The 19,935-nt window shown below is 48.2% G+C and overlaps 2 non-coding genes across 2 annotated transcripts; both read left to right on the top strand.

Moving 5' to 3' along the window:
• Positions 1–233: 233 nt before the first annotated feature.
• Positions 234–305, top strand: TRNAP-CGG. The gene has a single exon. It is a non-coding gene; the product is annotated as a tRNA-Pro (tRNA).
• A 5,160-nt stretch (positions 306–5,465) lies between these two features.
• On the top strand, positions 5,466–5,547 carry TRNAS-GCU. Its single transcript has one exon. It is a non-coding gene; the product is annotated as a tRNA-Ser (tRNA).
• The last annotated feature ends 14,388 nt before the right edge of the window (positions 5,548–19,935 follow it).

The following is a 19,935-nucleotide window of genomic DNA, read 5'->3' as shown; positions in this document are numbered from 1 at the left end:
AAAGGAAAAAGAAAATGTCCAAATTTCCTACAGACCAGCCTTACCACCAAGTGACGTCATGGTGATTGCAACTGTCAACAGACCTTTCACACAAACAGCCTTTCCAACTGTTCATTCATGTAGGTGACTGGCGGGGAATTAAGTTTCGGGGAACAAATTCTTTGTAAACAAATGAGGGTAATTGGAATCTATTTCTTCTTATCTGAAAATATGGAGAGGCCCTGCACGTAGGCGGCTCGTTGGTCTAGGGGTATGATTCTCGCTTCGGGTGCGAGAGGTCCCGGGTTCAAATCCCGGACGAGCCCGCTTCCTTTTCAACCAACTGGATTCAGAGAATCAAGGAAAAGAAGTATTTTCCCAAATATTCTTGCCAAAAAGACTGGGCTCTCACCTTGCTAACAGTGGCACTGTTCTCGGAGGAGCTGGGCTCTGAATCCCGGATCTCCCGGACGCGAGGCACCCGAATCGTTGACGCGGTACCCGGCCGCCAGCGCCTGTGGGTCCCTCCGCCGCCACCGAGGGAGCCCGGGGCCGCGGCGGGCGCGCACGCGCGTGCGCACACCTGGCGCGGCTCGGGAGGCGCGAGTAGCGTCCCCTCGGAGCTCCCCCGCGCGCGCGCAGTCGCGAATTCGTAGCTTACGTTGTCGCCTGGCAACGGGATGAGCGTCCACGACGCGCTGCATCCGCCGCTCCCAGGGCGCGGAGCAAAGAGGCGCCCGGTCCGCTGCTGGCGTGAGACGCCTGCCGCTCTTTGCCTGCGTTGTCGCGGTTGTTCATTCGTTTATTCGTTCCGCGAGTGAATTTTCAGCGAATACTGCAGGTCAACCTGTGCTGGGTGCTAGGGGCGCAGTGGTGGACAAGGAATAAACTAGTTTTTGCTTCTACGGAATTTCACATCACAAGTAGCTGAATATTTACCATGTTCACGCTTCCTGAGACGAAGCACAGCATTCCCATAGAAGCGTGGAGAACCAGGGCCGACCTGTCCGCTCCAGGGAATACTGTCCGCCAGGAAAGAGAAACCAGAAGGAGCAACCCCTGCCCCATGCCGGAAACTTACCAGTACTTTCTCCTCTGCCCCAGGAAATGCGCTCACTTCTGAACTGTTGAAACGCTCGGGTACATTGATGAACATAAATTTAAAAGACGAGACAAAAAAGAAAAAGAAAGAAAGAAAGAAAGAAAAAGAAAGAAAGAAAGAAAGAAAGAAAGAAAGAAAGAAAGAAAAAGAGAGAAAGAAAAGAAAAAAGAAAAGAAAAGAAGAGAAAAGAAAAGGGAGAGGAAGGTATTAATGCACTTACTTTACTCGTGCTAGCTGAATTAAGTTATTTCTTTCTAATAACCGTGTTGTGACCCAAACTGAAAGTGAACACACACACACACACACACACACACACACACACACCACTCCAATTTCTTTCAAGGCTCAACTGGCCCAGCTCATCTCAGTATTCTGAAAGACTGGGTCTTTTGTTACCTTTCTGATCAGTTGAAGGCCCAATAGGCTTGAAGACGCAGGTCATCGTTCAGAAGTGGTGCATAACATATTCTCTTTTTACACACGAAACATGAATTTAAAATTTATTTGTAATTTAAAATAATTTTATAATTTGAAGTAGATGGTGTCATTCATTAAGTTTGCAATTCAAAAGGAACTTCCTCCAAACTTTGCCCTTCAAGAATGTTCTCAGGATTCAGGAAGTCAGTTTATGCCATCTAAACCAGAGATTGAATAATCTTCTTTCGAGGGATTTTATTATCCCAAGAAGGGTGAGTTAAAGATACTGTCTGGTACTAAACGGCACAGGCAGGTCATTTTACAGTGAAGTCTACCGTCAATAAGCTGGACTCGTAATCTGTTTCCATTTATTTTTAGGGCCTCATTATAACAATACCCAGCAACCAAAGATCACCTGACGTCTAAACTTAAGTGTCTAATATGAGGGGGATAAAAGTGGACTTAGAAAAAATAGAGGCTAATGTTATGCAGAGAGAAGAAACCTTCTCAGGAAAGTTATTACAGGGAGAAGGAATGCTGTACAAAACAGTAGCTTGGCTACAGAAGCCTCTTAAAATTGAAATTGTGAGCGTAGAAATGAAAAACTTAATGGAGTAGCTGGAATAATTCTCTTCCAGAAGACGGAGTAAAATATGTAAAGGGAAACTCCAGCAGTCATGTTCCCTAGGAGACCCCCAAAATAGTTGAAATTGCAGCCTATACAAAAACCTGCACGCAATGCTTATAGCAGCTTTATTCACAATTGTGGAAACTTGGAAGCAACCAAAATGTCCTTCAATAAGTGAATTAACAAGCTGCGGTACATCCATACAATGGAATATTATTTAGTGATAAAAAGTAGTAAGCCTTGGGGGCGCCTGGGTGGCTCAGTCGGTTAAGCGTCCGACTTCGGTTCAGGTCATGACCTCACGGTGTGTGAGATTGAGCCCCGCATCGGGCTCTGTGCTGATGGCTCAGAGCCTGGAGCCTGCTTCAGATTCTGGGTCTCCCTTTCTCTCTGACCCTCCCCCGTTCATGCTCTGTCTCTCTCTGTCTCAAAAATAAATAAACATTAAAAAAATTTTTTTAAAAATAAAAATAAGAAGAGTGTAAATAATAATTTTAAAAAAGTGGGCGAAAAGGAAAAAGGGAGACGAAACACCCTGGAGGTTTAAAATCCAAGGTAAAAGAAGTCCCAGAAAAAAAAAAAAAAGAAGAAAGAAAGAAACTAGAGAACACATAAGTGAGAAAATCAAAACAGAAAAAGTCAAGCTAATTTCCCAAACTGAAATACATGATTTTGTAAATTTAATGCTGTAATAGAGCTCTGAGAACAATGAATGAAAATAGAAACACACGAAGGCATATTTTTCAGACATTTAGGAACACTGGGGACAGAGAAATAATCCTGAAAGAGAAAAAAGCTAATTGCCAATGAAGTATCAGTAATTAAAATGACTTCTCACTTCTCAAAAGCAATACAGGAAGCTAGAAGAAAACGGAGAACGCTTTCAAAATCCTGAAAGAAAAACTTCCCCAACCTAGCATTCCATACCCAACCAACACTCAATCGAACATTAGAGAAACACAAAAGATATTCTCCAATACCCAAATATTTAAAAAATCTAAATATCATAAGAGAACAGTGGACAATATTTACCAGTCATAACAAACAAGCAGTGAAGACCAACTCAAAAAGACTATGATATAATTGGAAGAAAGATGGATTGGAAGCCTGTCCCTATACGGTGGTGTTTAAGGCGAGGAAACAAGATGAGCCTTTTTGTATGGTGAGTAGTCAATCGAAAATTCTAAACTTGAAAAATCAGTAAGTAGAGAAAGCATCCGTATCAGTCAGAATACAATTCTGGCTTTGTAACAAAGACCTCAACCTACGGTAGCTTAAAGGAGGCGGACGTTACTCATCTCTCACATGATCGTCGGAAGGTACAATCGAGGCTGACGCTCTGGCCCCACGGTGTTGGTTCCAGTATTGTACCTCGTGGCTCCCTCCTTCCTACGGGGTTGCTTCGTGTTTCGTGACTCCTTTCCTGCGGTGTTGCCATGTCCAGCAAGCACACACGGTAGGAAGAGAGAAGTGGAGGGTGTTCCTTTCCTCTTCTGGGCATAACCTGCACGTTTCACATACACCGACTCTCCAACGCACTGGTTTCGAAACTGGTCACATGACCCCGCTTAGCGTCAAGGAAAGTTGTGCGTTGCGGACTTCTCGTGGGTGGCTCTGAGCCCTACTAAATGTCCAACCAGCCATCTCTGCCCTAGCATCCGACTTGGAGATACTCCGGGAAAAGCAAACACCACCACAAACCGAAAGCCAAATGGCTGAAAATCTTTCCCTCTCCCAGGGGGGAAGATGAGGAAGAAGGCCACGTATTTTTGAAGATTTTTAAACGTGTGGTTAACTTTGATGGGAAAAGATGTGAACTTAAAAAATAAGCCTGAAGCCGAGAACAAAGGTGGATTAAAAAAAAAAAAAATCCATCTGGGTTCAAATGGGGCAGGGGAGGAATACCCCATGAGGGAAGAAGGTCTTGTTGGAAAGAGGGGAAATAGATCCTTCTTGATACCCAATGGGGAATTGGACCGAGCGAAGAAAACAAGGCAGAGGGAAGTGGGTGAACTTAAGCATGAAGATCCAAGCAGGTCAGCGCTGCAAGCAGTAAATAGAAGGTTGTTTTCAAGTAAGAAGAGAGAAGGCTTCTCTGTCGCAAGCAGAGTGGTCTTGACTCAAGAAGATGTTAGTGGGACCCAAGGTAGAGTGTCCTGACACTAAGAGCGTGAGAATCGGCGGGGATCCATTCCCGCAGGATCCCCCCATGCTCCCTGTTATGCTTCCTATGATTGATTTGCTTGGGCTCGGAAAACAAAAAACAAAAAACAAAATATCTTCATGACCACCTTCCTGCTCAGATTTCAGGATTCTCCCTGATGGGTCACACACGTGCTTCAGCGCTCCGGCCACAGTGATTTCTCAACACTCGTCTAGGCACTGTCCGCCCCCCGGCCTTTGCTCAGGCCCTGTCCTCAGTGAAGGACACCCTCTCTCCTGGCCAGCTCTAGAAAACTTCCTCGGCAAGACTCACCTTTAATACAGCCTTCTTTCCCCAGGCATTTATGATTCATTCTGATTAGTCATAAACAAGCCCTACCCATGTTTCCTTATGTGCATTGTATTCATTCTGTGAAACAAATTTTTAAAAAGCAGTTGAAAAAGCTTTTTGCACCCTTCCCCAAATAATCTTCCCGCTGGGAGTGACTCTTTTAACTTTTTTTTTTTTTTTTTTTTTTGCACCGCAGCCTTTGGAAATCAGGCGCAAGTCGGGCCACCTGTCCCCGCTAAGATCACCCAAGAAGCACACGGGGATTTGGGGGGAATCGGAAGTCGCGGCTCCTCTGCTGGGATGAGCGGGGAGAGAGCCCCGCGAGTGAAGGGCTCTGCCCTGCGCAGTTCCACCCTGCAGGGTCGAGGCGGTGACGACACGGGGTAGAGTTGCAGCGCGGCCCCGCTGGGGCCCGTCGTCTAAGCTCCCGGACTGTCTTCTTAGCCGCGAATTCGGAGTCCGGACTCGCCAGGCTCCCTGAGGTCCACACCAGGGGGACCGGCTCTGGGAGCCCCCGCCCGCGGCTGGCTCAGGCGGGTGGCGCCCTCGGACCGCAGGGGGGGAGGGGGGGACCGCAGACAGGTGCCAGGCAGCCGCGCGGGGGGAGCCCAGGCCCAGGCCGAGGTGCTTCCGTCCCGGCTCCGCCCCCGTCGCGACTCCTGGGGGAGCTGAGCCTGCTTTTCGCGTCGCGACTTTTCCAGTCCGGTCGTGGTCCATTCGCGTGGGAGCCGAGCTGGTCTCCCGGGCGTCCCCGAGCCGCCTCCTGGATCCCCTGCGTCCAGGACAGCCGGGAGCTCCCGAGGGTCAACTCTGAAATAAAGTACTTGGAGACCGTGGTGCGTCGTGACGAGGTGGCCGAGTGGTTAAGGCGATGGACTGCTAATCCATTGTGCTCTGCACGCGTGGGTTCGAATCCCACCCTCGTCGGTGAAGGTATTTTAGCGAGGGGGAGCGGGAAGGAGTGCGTGCAATTTCACCTTGGCTTTGATTGTCAATATCGTCTGTGTGGATACTTTATGTGAGTAATAAAGTGCCTGCGGAAGGCTTCCTTTCGGGTCCCTGGGGAAGGAGAGAAGCGAAACACAGGTGAAAAATTCTGCTCCCTAGAAATCACAAAGTTATGGATGGCCTTTTATTAACACTTGAAGGCTGTACTGTTTTACCACTTATATTTAGATCTGCAACTCTCCTGGAACTAATATCGATTTACAGTGGAAGGAAAAATCAATTGGAGTATTTATTCATTGATCTATCATCCACCTGTAGATAAATACAGTCATATTGCTATTCAAACAGATCACCTTTACCGTGGACATCGAATGGCCCTATCCGTGTGGTTCTTTTCAGGTATTTACTCTTGACTTGTCTGTTTTACATACTCCGCTGTCTTATTTCTAGAGCTTTGTAACAAGTCTCAACCCCTTGTTCCTATCCCAGATTTGCCTGTTCTAAATTGCCTTTTTGTAGTTCCATACACATTTTAGAATCGTTATGTAAATATCTGCCCCCAAAAAAGGGGGGGAGGGGAAGGCTGATATAATTTTGGCTAATAATGTTTGAATCTATAGAGCAGTGTGAATACAATAGACATCTTTAAAATATTGAATCTTACAATACATATTAGACCCTTCAGTTATGTATGTCTTCTTGAATTTATCTCAATAGTGGCTTGTCTGATTTGTCTACGTAGAAATACAGCCCGTATTTCACTAGATACGTTTTAGGTATTTGTATTTAAGTATCTGAATTAGGCTGTAAAATATGGCGTATATGAATATGTTGTTGTGTATGCTATTAGGTTTTGAAATTTTATTGTTTATTAAAACATTGAAATCCAGTGGATTTTTATATACCAGTCACGGAAAGCCTGATAATACCTCATCATGCGGGCGCTGAGTTGAAAAGATGACATCACAGGCACATGGTCTTGCTCTGGAAAATGCCATATTAGGAAAAGCCGAGGCCCCATCAGGAGATGCATACAGGCCATCGGACCCCAGGGAATGCGCAGTCCGCACTGGGTACGTCGCAGCACACAATTTTCGGGAAAGAAATAGCGGGGTGGGGGAAGTTGAAACTGAGATAGGCTTTTTGTATTGGAGAGAGAAAATGTTCTACTGAAAGGCACTCTTACTGTGCGGGTGAACATTCTGGACGGGAGTCACCGCTTAGTTAATTTCTGGCTCCCTGAAGTGGGTCGAGGAGGGGGGACAGTTGCCAGGTGCAACAGAGGACCCACGTTTGCTTTACGCATAGAAGCTGTCTTTTGAGTAAATCTGTTGACAGCATCCGAGAGCACCCTCTCCCCCTCCAGGACTTAATTTTTTTTTTAATTTTTTTTTTCAATTTTTTTTTTCAACGTTTATTTATTTTTTTGGGGGACAGAGAGAGACCGAGCATGAACGGGGGAGGGGCAGAGAGAGAGGGAGACACAGAATCGGAAACAGGCTCCAGGCTCTGAGCCATCAGCCCAGAGCCTGACGCGGGGCTCGAACTCACAGACCGCGAGATTGTGATCTGGCTGAAATCGGACGCTTAACCGACTGCGCCACCCAGGCGCCCCTCCCTCCAGGACTTAATGATCCACTCACTAGGTAGGCTTCCTGTGATACGTGCACTTGACTGCGGATATAAAATTGATTAGAAAGTATGGACGAGTTCACTGAACATTGATGATACAAAAGTATATGACATGAGCCTTATGTTTTAATGAGTGCACTTTCGTTGCTGCTTCGATATGAACATCTACGAGCATCTTGCTCACGGAGATTCTCATCCCCCAAAGCTCATTGCAAACTTCTTGGAACTTTAGCAGAACAAAACCCAAGGGGCTGCTGGCCTCTGGCCATATGTCCGTTTTTTCCAATTGTGGCTGAGGCTTCCGCTCACCCGGCGTGGCCCTCGTGACTGGAGGGTGGGCGGAAGTGGTTCTCAGTGACAGGTGATTTCTCCCCATCGGGGGACATTCGGCCATGTCTGGAGACATGTTTGGTTGTCACAACTAGAGAGGGACCATCTGGCGGGGAAAGGCCAGAGGCGCTGCCGACACCCTCCAATGCTCGGTACTTTCTCCAACAGCAAATAATTTCCAGCACGAAATGTTACTCACATCCAGGTTGAGAAGTCCTGATATGTTGTGATAGAGATTAACATAATGCACACACATATGTAGTATAATATCATAAGAACCCTGAGTACAATATAGTAAGAACCCTGTCCTGGGTCTTAAGGAAGTCCATTCCGGTAGGTGATACAGACAGTGACCCCCACAGGCCACAACACAGGCACAAGCTCATGCTGTTGAGACACAACATGAACCACACATACAGCTACTCAAAGGCAAAAACTCTAGCATAGACCTGGAGCGGCACAGAGACCGATGAACGCCAGAGACACAGAGTCTGAGAAGCAGACGTGTATTCAAAATGACACAATCACCCCCACACGCACTAAATAAGGCAAAGTGTACCAAACACTGGGCTAAGCCCTTCCTAATCAAATGTGGATAACATTCTCATTAAAAAGTATCTGATACAATCGTGGTCTCCGTGTAAAATTTCATAAATCCAAGGCACAAAGAACTTAAACTTTCCCAAGGTCACCAGCTGATAAACTGGGCTGGGGGGGTTAGGATTTTCAGCCGTCTGGTCTGAAATCTAGTGTCTGCCTTACCCACGCTTCTAAGCTATCCCTTTCCCTGAGGGTCTCAGGAGGCTGGTTCCTTCTTCTCCTTCCGGTATTGGATCTAAGAGGCCTTCCAAGACCCCACACACACACCCCTGTCTTTAAAACTCTGACTTTGGGGCGCCTGGGTGGCGCAGTCGGTTAAGCGTCCGACTTCAGCCAGGTCACGATCTCGCGGTCCGTGAGTTCGAGCCCCGCGTCAGGCTCTGGGCTGATGGCTCAGAGCCTGGAGCCTGTTTCCGATTCTGTGTCTCCCTCTCTCTCTGCCCCTCCCCCGTTCATGCTCTGTCTCTCTCTGTCCCAAAAATAAATAAACGTTGAAAAAAAAAAACTCCGACTTTGCCTTGTTTTGTTGCCTGCAAGACCCATGAGCGTTTGAAATTACTTTGTTTCCTTTTCACTTGTATATGTAGCTACTTCCCCCCACAAGGCTTGAGGAAGCAAGAGCTGGTCCATCCAGGACTGCGAGATACAGCGAATGAAAATATGAAATGCCTAATTAAATTGCAACTTCGGATCATTTTTTAGTATGTCTCATGCGATATTTGGAACATGCTTATATTCTGAAAAATAATCATTCATCTGGGCGCGCCCGGGGGGCTCCCTGGTTAGGCTCCCTGGCCTAACCGGGGGCTCCCTCGGTTAGGCGAAGACTCTTGCTTTCAGCTCAGGTCCTGAACTTGGCAGCTTGTGAGTCCGAGCCCCGCGTCGGGCTCTTGACTGACCGTGTGAAGCCTGTTTGGGATTCGCTCTCTCCCTTTCTCTCTGCCCCTCCCCTGCGCACTCTCTCCGTCTCCCTCTCAAAACAAATAAATAAACCTAAAAACATTAACCAAAGAAATAAAAAAAAATTATTCATCCATTCAAAATTCACCTGTAATGTTGTGTCTGGCAACCCTATCTCCTTCACGGTCAGCCTGGCATCTGTGGGGTCTTGGCATACAGTGGCCATTAAATGTCCATTCAATGTGGAAATATAGTAAGTGTTTCTATGGTTGCAGCTCAGGAAATCGATGGAACTCTCTGACCTGGGTGCAGGGATTGGTCTACTTACAGATTTGCGGGGAGAATGTCCACAGAGAGTTGCAGATGAACAATCGAGTTGCAATGTCCACAGAGAGTTGCAGAAATCGGTGATTTCTTACTGTTGCCCGTCCCCGGGTGGTCACTATCTTCACCCATCGCTTTGGGTGCTGCCGCACCTCGGTGCCATCGTGTGTCTCTGCTCGTCTGGAAGATCTTCCCTTAGAACCTTCTAAGACTTGTTGATCCCCCAGCAATTCCTCTCCACACACCTAACCGCCTTCTCAGTACGGGACGGCGTAGAGCGACAGTGTGTTTTCTGGAAAGGGTCCGAGGACATGACCGTCCTTTGTGGACGCACCGCTAGTGCGTCTTTTCCCTTTTCATTCCAGGCTTCTGGCTCCTCGTTTTTCTCATCTTCAAACTATTATCCACCTGTAGGATTTGGGAGGCGATAAGTGAACTAATGAATATGAGATCATTTGTAGGCTCTCAAAGGCAAGACAAATGTCACTAATCGATACTGCTTAATGTGGGGCTCTCACACTGCGAGTGGACACCTGAGAGTGAGAGTCTCACACTCAAGAAGACACCGGGTGGGGCGCCTGGGTGGCTCAGTCGGTTGGGCGGCCGACTTCGGCTCGGGTCATGATCTCGCGGTCCGTGAGTTCGAGCCCCGCGTCGGGCTCTGTGCTGACGGCTCAGAGCCTGGAGCCTGTTTCGGATTCTGTGTCTCCCTCTCTCTGACCCTCCCCTGTTCATGCTCTGTCTCTCTCTGTCTCAAAAATAAATAAATGTTAAAAAAAATTAAAAAAAAAAAAAAGACACCGGGTGCAGAACAGAGTCTGAGATACGGCAGGACCGGTGGGTTTTGGAGCCGAAATGCCAGGATACCGGCCCATGAACATCTATGGCCACAAAATAAGCATATCCCTGTAGCCAGCAGAGAAGATGGTGAGAGGAACTGTGTTGGGAACAGGCCTCTGCGGCTCCCTGGATTTGGTTCCCGGCTGTGATGGGGTGTATGGAATGAACGAGAAGCTCAGGTGCCTGCTTCCCTGATGCTGGCGCCTGTTGCCAAGTCAGGAACCGTGTCCGTGCCTTTAGAGGAGTCACATGTTCTCCTGGAAGGGAAGCATTACGTGAGCAATCATGGAATCATTTGATGCAATGTTCCTGTGTGCTGAAAGGAACCAGATGAGACTATGAGGACAGAGCCCGTCACCGAGGGGTTCGGGAGAAACATCCCAGAGATGGGGGCATGAAAGCCATGAATCGAAGCAGACCCACAGGGGCCTGAGTATTTAACATATTCTGACCATCATCTGACTGATAATAATGAGAATCATTCTCCTCTTGAGAGACCTTCATTGCCCAGTGGACTGGGGAGACCCCGGGCCCTGACCCAGAGGAGTCCCCAGAGGTGCTTAGTCTTGTCACGAGAAGGAATTCCAGGACAGACACGCAGCAGATGAGCGACGCAGTGGGAAAGTTTATTAAAGTGAAAAGTACACTTGAGACATGAGAGCAAGAGAGAGGCAGAGACAGAGACAGAGAGACAGAGAGAGGATGAGAGCTGTGCCTTTGGGGTTAGGTTTCTTTTATTCCCGGATGTTAACTAGGGGACAGAACATTCATTGCTTGGGGCGCGAAGCGAGGCTGGTCTCCCACTTTTCCTCCTCTCTTGCTCAGGGCTTCCTGTCATGGCCCGGCCCTCTTGGGCCCATCTGGTATGATGGGGCTTCTCGGGGAGTGAGGCCCCGACAGGACTCTGACCCTCCCCGTGGCTGGGCACGGCCTCCTCCGTGCTGGCCTCCGGGCATCCCCTCAGAGCCTAACTAACTGCCTGCTCTCTAGGGGTTACAAAATTGTGAATTAATTATTTTGACTTAGTGATACATGGACTAGGAGAAAAAGACCCAGAAGTTCTCATGGCTACAGAGTATCGGCACATTTTCTGAAGAGGTTTGTTATAGATCATCAATACTGACTTTTTTCAGTCTCACGTAAGGCAAATATTTTCTAGTTTTTCCTTTGTGTTCTATCCTTGTTTGTTAGTATGTGTCAAAACATTTTAAATACGTGCGTTTTAATATTTCTTCTTTGTGTTTTTTCATCAGATTTAGAATGAAATTCAGAAACACAAATGAAATAATTTTCTAAATTTTTCCTCCTGAAGAAATCATGCTAACTACGGTTATACACTTCCAATCTTCCCCACTCACCATTAAGTTTCTCTTTATGGGCCACCTGCCTGGCTCAGTCAGAAGAGCGGGCAACTCTTGATCTTGGGGCTATAAGTTCGAACCCCACACTGGATGTAGAGATTACCCAAATAAATAACATCTTCAGAAAAAAAAAAAAAGTTACTTCAGGACCCCTGGGTGGCTCAGTCGGTTGGGCATGCAACTTCGGCTCGGGTCATGGTCTCCTGGTGTGTGGGTTCAATCCCTCCATCCGGCTCTGTGCTGACAGTTCAGAGCCTAGAGCCTGCTTTGGATTCTGTGTTTCCCTGTCTCTGCCCCCGCCCCCCCACCGCTTGCCCTCTGCCTCCCTCTCAAAAATAAACATTAAAAGGTAACTCATTCATTAATTAAAAAGTTACTTCCTGCACAAAATAGGTGCCAAGTAAAATTTTGAACTGTGGGCTGCACCTCCAAATCACCATCCACAAATTCCGGAGTCTCCCATAGGCTGGTGAATGTCCTGCCTTATTTCGATTGGTTTGTTTAATGGAAATCCATGCAAACGAGGTATCAGTTGAGATGAGTGTGGCAGGGCGTGGGTAAAAGGTGTGATCTTGCCCGTCCTGATAAAAAGGCAGCATTAAACCGCAGGCCTTCACGTGCACAGTCTTTAGGGTTGGAAGCCTGAAAAGAGCTCCTCGGTGTAAGGGGTGAGTTTTACTTCTCACACTCTTTCTTTCTTTTTTTTTTTTAATTTTTTTTTTCAACGTTTATTTATTTTTGGGACAGAGAGAGACAGAGCATGAACGGGGGAGGGGCAGAGAGAGAGGGAGACACAGAACCGGAAACAGGCTCCAGGCTCCGAGCCATCAGCCCAGAGCCCGACGCGGGGCTCGAACTCACGGACCGCGAGATCGTGACCTGGCCGAAGTCGGACGCTCAACCGACTGCGCCACCCAGGCGCCCCTTCTCGCACTCTTTCTATACTTGATTAGAAATCACTTTGATGAGGGATATGTGTTTGCTATTGGGGGTATTTGTTTAAAAAGTAAATACATAAACAGAGTAAGTAGACGGTGTGGAAGACAGAGGAATGGTCTCACACCATTCCTTCTTTAATAGAATTCTTCTACCCCTTCAGCCCCCAGCAAATTTTAGAGAAAACATCCATGAGGACTCTAAGGGGAGCCTCCTTAAACATTGAAAGGGCTCTGCCATGTATTGGAAGCACTTAAAGTTATGCTGAGTGCTATTTGTTGGACGTGGGCTAAAATGAAAGGTCACAGAAACATGGGCCATGTTTCACGGAACTCAAAATCTTAGGAGGCCGTGAGACAGTAAACAAAAAGGGGACTAAAGAATGCAAATTCCATGCAGAAATAAGTGTTACTTACGGGCTCTTTGCCAAAGCGTTTTTTGTTGTTGTTGTTGTTGTTGTTGTTGTTGTTGTTTTATGGATTATACATCCTGTCTTGGCTCTCTGATCAATCATACTTCACTTGCAACCTCCAGCCAGCTTGTTTTCACTCCTAAATGTTGCTCAAAGGAGTGAAAGAATCCTGGATAGTGATGGAACACTCCGTCTTTTTTGATGGCATAATCCTCACTGCTGGGTGCGTTCCTCGGTACAACGATACGTTTGGTCTTCATCCACCGTTCCTGTAACTGCTTCAGAGCCATAAAGGTGGACTGGGTGTCTTGTTGTTAATGAAGGTGACTTTTGGATCCCAACTTAGGGCAGGGCTGGTAGCCAGGAGGACCGACCCTGTGATCGGAGGGGCTCAGTCCCAGACCCCTGGGGAGCGGGGAGGGGCTGTAAGTTGAACCAGCCAAAGGCCGATGACTTAGTCAATCAGGGCTGTGTGACGAGACCGCCATAAAAACCCAGCAGCGCTGGGTCTGAAACGCTTCCAGGTTGGTGAACACGTGGAGAATCGGGTCCAAGAACTTAAAAGATCTGGTGTCAGTAGAGTCTCCATTCCCCAGCATCCACGGCTAAGCTCCAGAAAGCGCTGACCTGTCTCTGTTTTCGGGGACGTTGAGGAGCCCCACTGTGGCGTGTGAACACAGCGTGTGCCCGGGAAACCCTGCCTCCTTGGTGACGGTGACCAGCAGGAGGCCTGCGCGTGAGTTACGCCTGGTCAGTGTGTGCGTCTGAGCATCTTTCCTACACACCCACCCACTGACAGGGTCCCGCAGGGGCCCTGGCAAGTTTGGGGACGATTATGCCAACGCCGCTGCTGTAAACGTCCTCGTCCTTCCGGACACCACGTGCTCACAGCTACTCGGGCCGCTGAGTCACGGATCCGAAACGTGTCCGAGTTTCAGTGTGGCTGTTGCCATCCTTCCCACGCCCTCGGTGCCCAGGGCCGCCTGTCGCTTTCCTACCTCCCGTCACGCAGTGCTGGTGTCTCTACGGTTAGGCACTCACCTTGGTTACGGTTGCTGTATAGTGTTACCACGCTGTGACTCGCACTTGAACGCCCGACACGCCAACTGAGTTTGAGTCCCCTTGTATCATATGCATGGTCCATTTGGAAACTCGCTTTTGTAAAGTGCCTTTTCGGGTCGTGACTATTCTGTTTTAAGTTTATTTATGATTTGTTTATTTTGAGACAGAGAGAGGGAGAGGCCGTGTGACCAGGGACAGGGGCCAAGAGACCGGGGGAGACGGAATCCCAAGCAGGCTCCGCGCTGTCCGCATGGAGCCCAACGCGGGGCTTGAACCCACAAACCGTGAGATCATTAACCTGAGCCGAAATCAAGAGTCGGTCACTTACCTGACTGAGTCACCTGGTGCCCCAAGTCTTGACTGTTTTGCAAAGGTGGGGTTATCTTCCTTTATTTGGTTAGGGAGTGTTTTTGATATTTTTTTGGCCGGTGAGCGTCTTGCCACTGTGTTTTTCCGTTTCCGCTCTGTCAGTGGTTTCATTTTTTTTTTTTTTTTATCACAATTTTAATAGACGCCGGTTTTCCATCTTCCGGCTCACGGTGATTGCGTTCTCTCCCCTCTAACAGTCCTCCCCTCCGCAACGAGCGTCCAGTTTTCCCCCGGGGGGACGTCTCATGCCCCGTTTTTGCATTTCACACTCCACATACGTTGCATTTTGAGCTGAAATTTCTAAGGTGACACAGAGGGGTCCTTGTCAAACTTGTTCTCTCTTCTTGCCCGATGAACCCAGCCCTCTTTGCTGACAAAGCTGTCCCACCCCCCTTTCGGCAGCGCTCACTGTGTCTTTCGTTGAGTTTCCATACAAGTTTCTGCCGTTTTTGAAACCTTCCTTTCGCTCTAGTCGTTCTCTGAGGAGGAGTTCCAGGTGGCTATGACTAGGATGGCCTCACAGAGCACGTGATGTTTTTTGTGCAATTCCTTTCGCTTTTTTTCATTTTGTGCTGGCCTTGAGGTCTCTGGACCCTGCTCATGTCCACATCGACTTACCTTTTCTTCTCAGTTGCCAAAAAAGGCAAAGGCTGCTATGTTGGTAGAAATACAGTTGATCCCGCCGGTTAAACTGAGGAGAAAGGAAAGGACCCCTTTAAAATACCATCTTTCGGTCTGTGGCCATAACGTGTGAGGAGATAAAATTGGCATTTGCACGTGTTTTGAGTCTAGTAACCTCTCTAAATGCATTGGTTCCAATATTCTCTCTGGTGTCCCGTATGTATTATGCGTATCTTACAGCCTCGCTTGGCAACAAGACAGTTGTCACTTGTCGTTGACACGACGGTAAATCTTTCCTTCTTTTTTCCACAGGTACCGCGGCGGCAAAACTCGGAGCGGCCTCGACTGACGCGCCCTTTTCACCCAAAGTCCCTACTTCAAGATCCCTGTTTGACGTTCTCTGCCTCACTTGTCCTTTGGACATTAGGAGAGGGAGTCCCGGGATGGCTCTTCCACCTGTCCTCGATGGCTTGACATCAGCCGCATCCAAAGGATCCAGACCAGCGTGATCCCGGGGAGGCCGGGGGCTAAGATCCCAGCGCGGGGGATGCTGGCAATGAGCAGGGTCTCTCCCGTGTGCCGCCTGTGGATGCTGGAGGTGATCACCCCATCCCAGCTCCCTAAAAGGGAGAGGCAGCTTCCAACACTTTCGCCCAGGAGGGGAGGGATCGCTGTTCTAACTTGAAGGGCTGGGTGGATTTTGAGAGAAGCTGCAGGCTTCTGAGGCCGCTGCAACTTACACGTCGCCTCTGCTGACGGCTCGTGGCATCGTAGCTCACCACGTCTCCCTGTGTTAAGACGAGGTCAGTCACCGAAACACGCGAGTGCAGCCGTAGCCAACCCTGGGGCAGCTCAGAAGATCACGTCACCCTCCTTGCAAGTCCGCCCCCCTCTCTGGACTGGGACCTTGCAGCCCGAGAGGGGGCTGGGAAATGAGAGATACTGGTGACCCGGCCACAGCGTGCGAGCCTGGTGGGCGTGTTAGTACCCGACGTTCTCGGTCTTTGTTCCTACTTCCAGCGTCTGCTTCAGGGAGTCGGGTCGATTGGGCAGAACCGGGAAATGTTTCTGCAGAAAAGCATTAATCCCACAAGACGCTCTTCGCCCGAACGTCTGTTCCAACCCCTCGTAAAGACCCTTCGACGTATAATAAATCTTCAGTTGAGTTCAAGTCTTAAAAATCTTGTGTTGTGGCGCACATGAAACCGAACAGGGTTTAACACGAAACGAGGGCTTCAGACAGAGACTGTGAAGCTATTTGAGCTGCCTTTTAACAACCTCTGCGGCCGTTACTGCCTGCAGGACCTTGAGTTCTTTGCCGCCACCTCTGTCTTTCAGGTTCGTCCTCTGTAAATGGGGGGAAAGTAGAAAAGCCCTTTTCAGAATTAAACATGTTAGTATCTGTAAAGTTACAGGAACCGGAGCCAATGATAGATTGTTCACATGCTGTTTTACTCCTATTATTAGTGTCATTATCAAACTGTTTTCTACTTTGCTTGAGTCTATTACCTCTTTATTGTGAAGGAGTCTGGATCCGGCTGCAGTCAGCGATCGTTGGAGCCTCTGGCCTTGGGTTCATCCAGATGCGCCCACCACAGACATTCATCTCAGCTCCTCGTGGCCCCGGGTCCGCTGGCCACCTCTGGTCCCCTCCGCTAGGCGGTTCCAGTGGGAGGGACAGCAGAGTGGGCTGTGGGAGTTTGCAGTGCGCCTACATAGCATCAAGGACCTTTCCCGGTGTCTTCAGACCTGGGTTCTCCCCGGGGGGAGGGCATGAGGTCACCTTCTGGGCTAGCACAGAAACCGGGACTGTTGGCCGCGTGACCCCCAACAGGCGGTAAGTAGATATTGTTCTGGACTTTGATCTGAGAAATTTCACTTTTCAATGCCTTTCATGGTTTCCCCTTATTCACCTTCACAAACGTATCTACCTCAGATCTTCTGTATCTACTCTTTCCGCCTGCAATCCCAGCAGAGGGCGGGAACATTCAAGCCATGGAGATGTGCGCCGAAGAAACTACGAGTGTTGCAATTTGACCACGGTCCTGTCCAGGAGATGGTGTCATCTCTGTCCAAAAAGAAAAGCATATTGATATTGACGAAAATGCTGGATCATACTCTCCCAGTTTTCTCCGATATTGTCAAGAGTTTATAAGGTTGAGAAGATGATCGAATCTTTTTCTTTCTTTCTTTCTTTCTTTCTTTCTTTCTTTCTTTCTTTCTTTCTCTTTCTTTCTTTCTTTCTTTCTTTCTTTCTTTCTTTCTTCTGTCTTTCAGAGAGAGAGAGAGAGACCAAGCATGAGCAGGGGAGGGGCAGCGGGAGGTTGAGAGAGAGGGAGAGAGAGAGAACCCCAAGGTGGGGGGCGACGCAGGGCTTGATCTCACAACCGTGAGATCATGACCATGAGACCACGACCTAAGCTTAAATCAAGAGTCAGATGCTTAACCAACTGAGGCACCCAGGCGCGCCTCTAATTTGTTTTTCTGATAAGGAAGACTTCAGATTAGAACTGCAAAAATAAATCAGTGATTTAAAAACCTGACTTAATTCTAAATACTGAGTTTTGCTCAACATGGAGCTGAACCAGACCCCAGAAGCCACAGTTCCAGGGTGGGGTTGTTTCTTTCTCTGGCATCTTTCCAAGAGGTAGCATTCGGCTGCTTCTGGATGGTACCATGAATGTACTACTGAAGAGCAAGCCGATAAGGGTAGGACCTGAGAAGGAGCGAGGGGGAAAGGAAGGGGGCGGCCAGAACCTTATAGAACAAGGACCCTCCCCTATAGACCGTGGGCATTCACTTTCAAATGTCCCCTCTCTGCAAAGACAGCTTTCCTACTATTCTCCCTTTCTCATCTTCTAGTCTAATAAACTTTTGCCTGCTGCTCATTTTGATGGAGTTTTGGGGTGATAGTGGGGTGGTCCGGAGCCGATGGCCAAGAAAGAATTCTTGAAGACGTCTTTGGTGCAAAAAAAAAAAAAAAAAGGTGATATTAGTAAAGCATGGGGACGGGACCCGTGGGCAGGAAGAGCTTCACGGGGTCGTGACGGGTAACTCATTATATACCCTCAAGTTGGGAAGGGGTCAGGGATAGAGTAAGTCTCTAAGGAATTTTGGAAGCAAGGTTTCCGGGACCTTGAGGGGCTGGTGTTGTGAGAAAAACACCATTTATTACCGCTTAGTAAAACCCCAGTCGTGAGACCCTTCAGATGTATCTCAGGGGCCATATGCTTAGAGTATGATTGCCAGCATATACTTGGGACAGTTGAGATCAAGGAAGTTTCCAAGGGAATTTTTATATGTTAAAGCAGACTCACAGGAGGATAATGTTGAGCCAAGGTTCTCTTTTGCCCCCAGCAAAGTGCCATCAGGGAGGCAGCTGAACTCCCAGAGGGAGGTCACTCTACCAGTTTCAAGGAATGTTAATGGGCTGTAGGCAGTAAGGGAATTTAATTTTTCATTTGCCTTAGTTTCCCCCATCACCATGGCCAGCACTGAAACCCCTTTCCTTCATTCTTGGGCGGCCAGGAGTGTCCGAGGAACATCACATATGTCCCACCTGCAGGCGGGGGTGCTGTAACCTGTACTTGGCCCTCAGCTCACCCCGCGCTCCCTCATCCATTTTGTTTCCCCCTTTTCATTCTTCAAAGCGACGAGACCACAAATCCCGGGCACTGAGGTAAAGAAACCCACAAGAACATCATTTCCATATGTGAACTAGAGTTCTTGTCCCTTATTTGTGGGCTTTTCAGATTGAACTAAAAAGGTGTATTACAGACTTGTTCTATCCTATGATATTTTTACTGTGACTGAAAAATGACATTTTTACTTGTTTAAAACGACTTTATTGAAGCGTTATTGGCATGTGACAAACTGCGGATATTTATTTGTTTTAATTTTTTTAATGTCTTATCTCACGTTTGAGAGACAGAGAGAGAGAGAGAGCAAGCAGGGGAGGGGCAGAGAGAGTGGGAGACACAGAATCTGAAGCGGGCTCCAGGCTCCGAGCTGTCAGCACGCAGGGCTCGAACCCATGAACCTTGAGATCATGACCTGAGCCGAAGTCGGAAGCTCAACCAACTGAGCCTCCCAGACCCCCCAAACTGCACATATTTAAAGCATACATTTAATGAGCTTTGATAGATGTATACACATGAAACGATTACCCCCATCAAGACAGTGAACTTCTCCCCTCACCCCTAAAGTCTCCTTGTCCCCTTCTAGAATACTGTTCTCCTGCCCCCTCTGACTCCATCTCCAAGGGACCTGACGGGTCTCCATTTGTAAGGATGTCTCACTCTCGGTCCCAGGAAGAGAACTCTCAGCCATGAAAAAGGTGCTGACTTCCATCTGCATAACGACCTTACCCTCCTTTACAGTTTTTCCTGGGAACCTCGCCTCACTGGCCTTCCTAACCTCCAACTACTTTCTTCTGTCTTGAGCTGAAGATGATATTTAAGGTGGTGCCATTTCAGGGAGTTTCGCTCAGTTTTCCTGGGCCTGTCCCATGCATACATGAGGCAGACATATTATTAAACTTCTGTTTTCCTCTTGTGAATCTGCCTTTTGTTACAGGTGGGGTCTCAGCCACAGCACCTAGGAGGGCAGAGGGGAAACTGTTTTTCATCCGCTACGTGAGCTCCCCGATGAGAATGCAGGCTGGCAGGGGTCTGGACGGAAGCCCTGGGAGCCGCTAAGCCGACGCTGCGGCTAAGTCTTTCCCGGAGCTGAGCATTTACTATCCTGAGATAATAAACGTGTATTATTTATAGACACTAAGCTCGCGGCGTCACACAAAATTCCACCAAGTAAATTCTAAAGATCTTGTCGGCGTTACTCAACGATTCATAAATCGGATTCATAAATCCAGTCTAGCAGACAGAAGTTCTAGGACTTCCAAGGAGCTACACAGAGTGAAAGGCTCTTATAGGCAGAAAGCGGGGAGAAGAAGGAAATTCTACCAGAAGAGCAGGTTGGTTT

The sequence above is a fragment of the Leopardus geoffroyi genome, chromosome B2 (genome assembly GCF_018350155.1).
Source record: "Leopardus geoffroyi isolate Oge1 chromosome B2, O.geoffroyi_Oge1_pat1.0, whole genome shotgun sequence".
NCBI classification, from domain to species: Eukaryota; Metazoa; Chordata; class Mammalia; order Carnivora; family Felidae; genus Leopardus; species Leopardus geoffroyi.
Note: the sequence above shows the minus strand (reverse complement) of the source record. Positions and strands in the feature narration are given on the sequence as shown.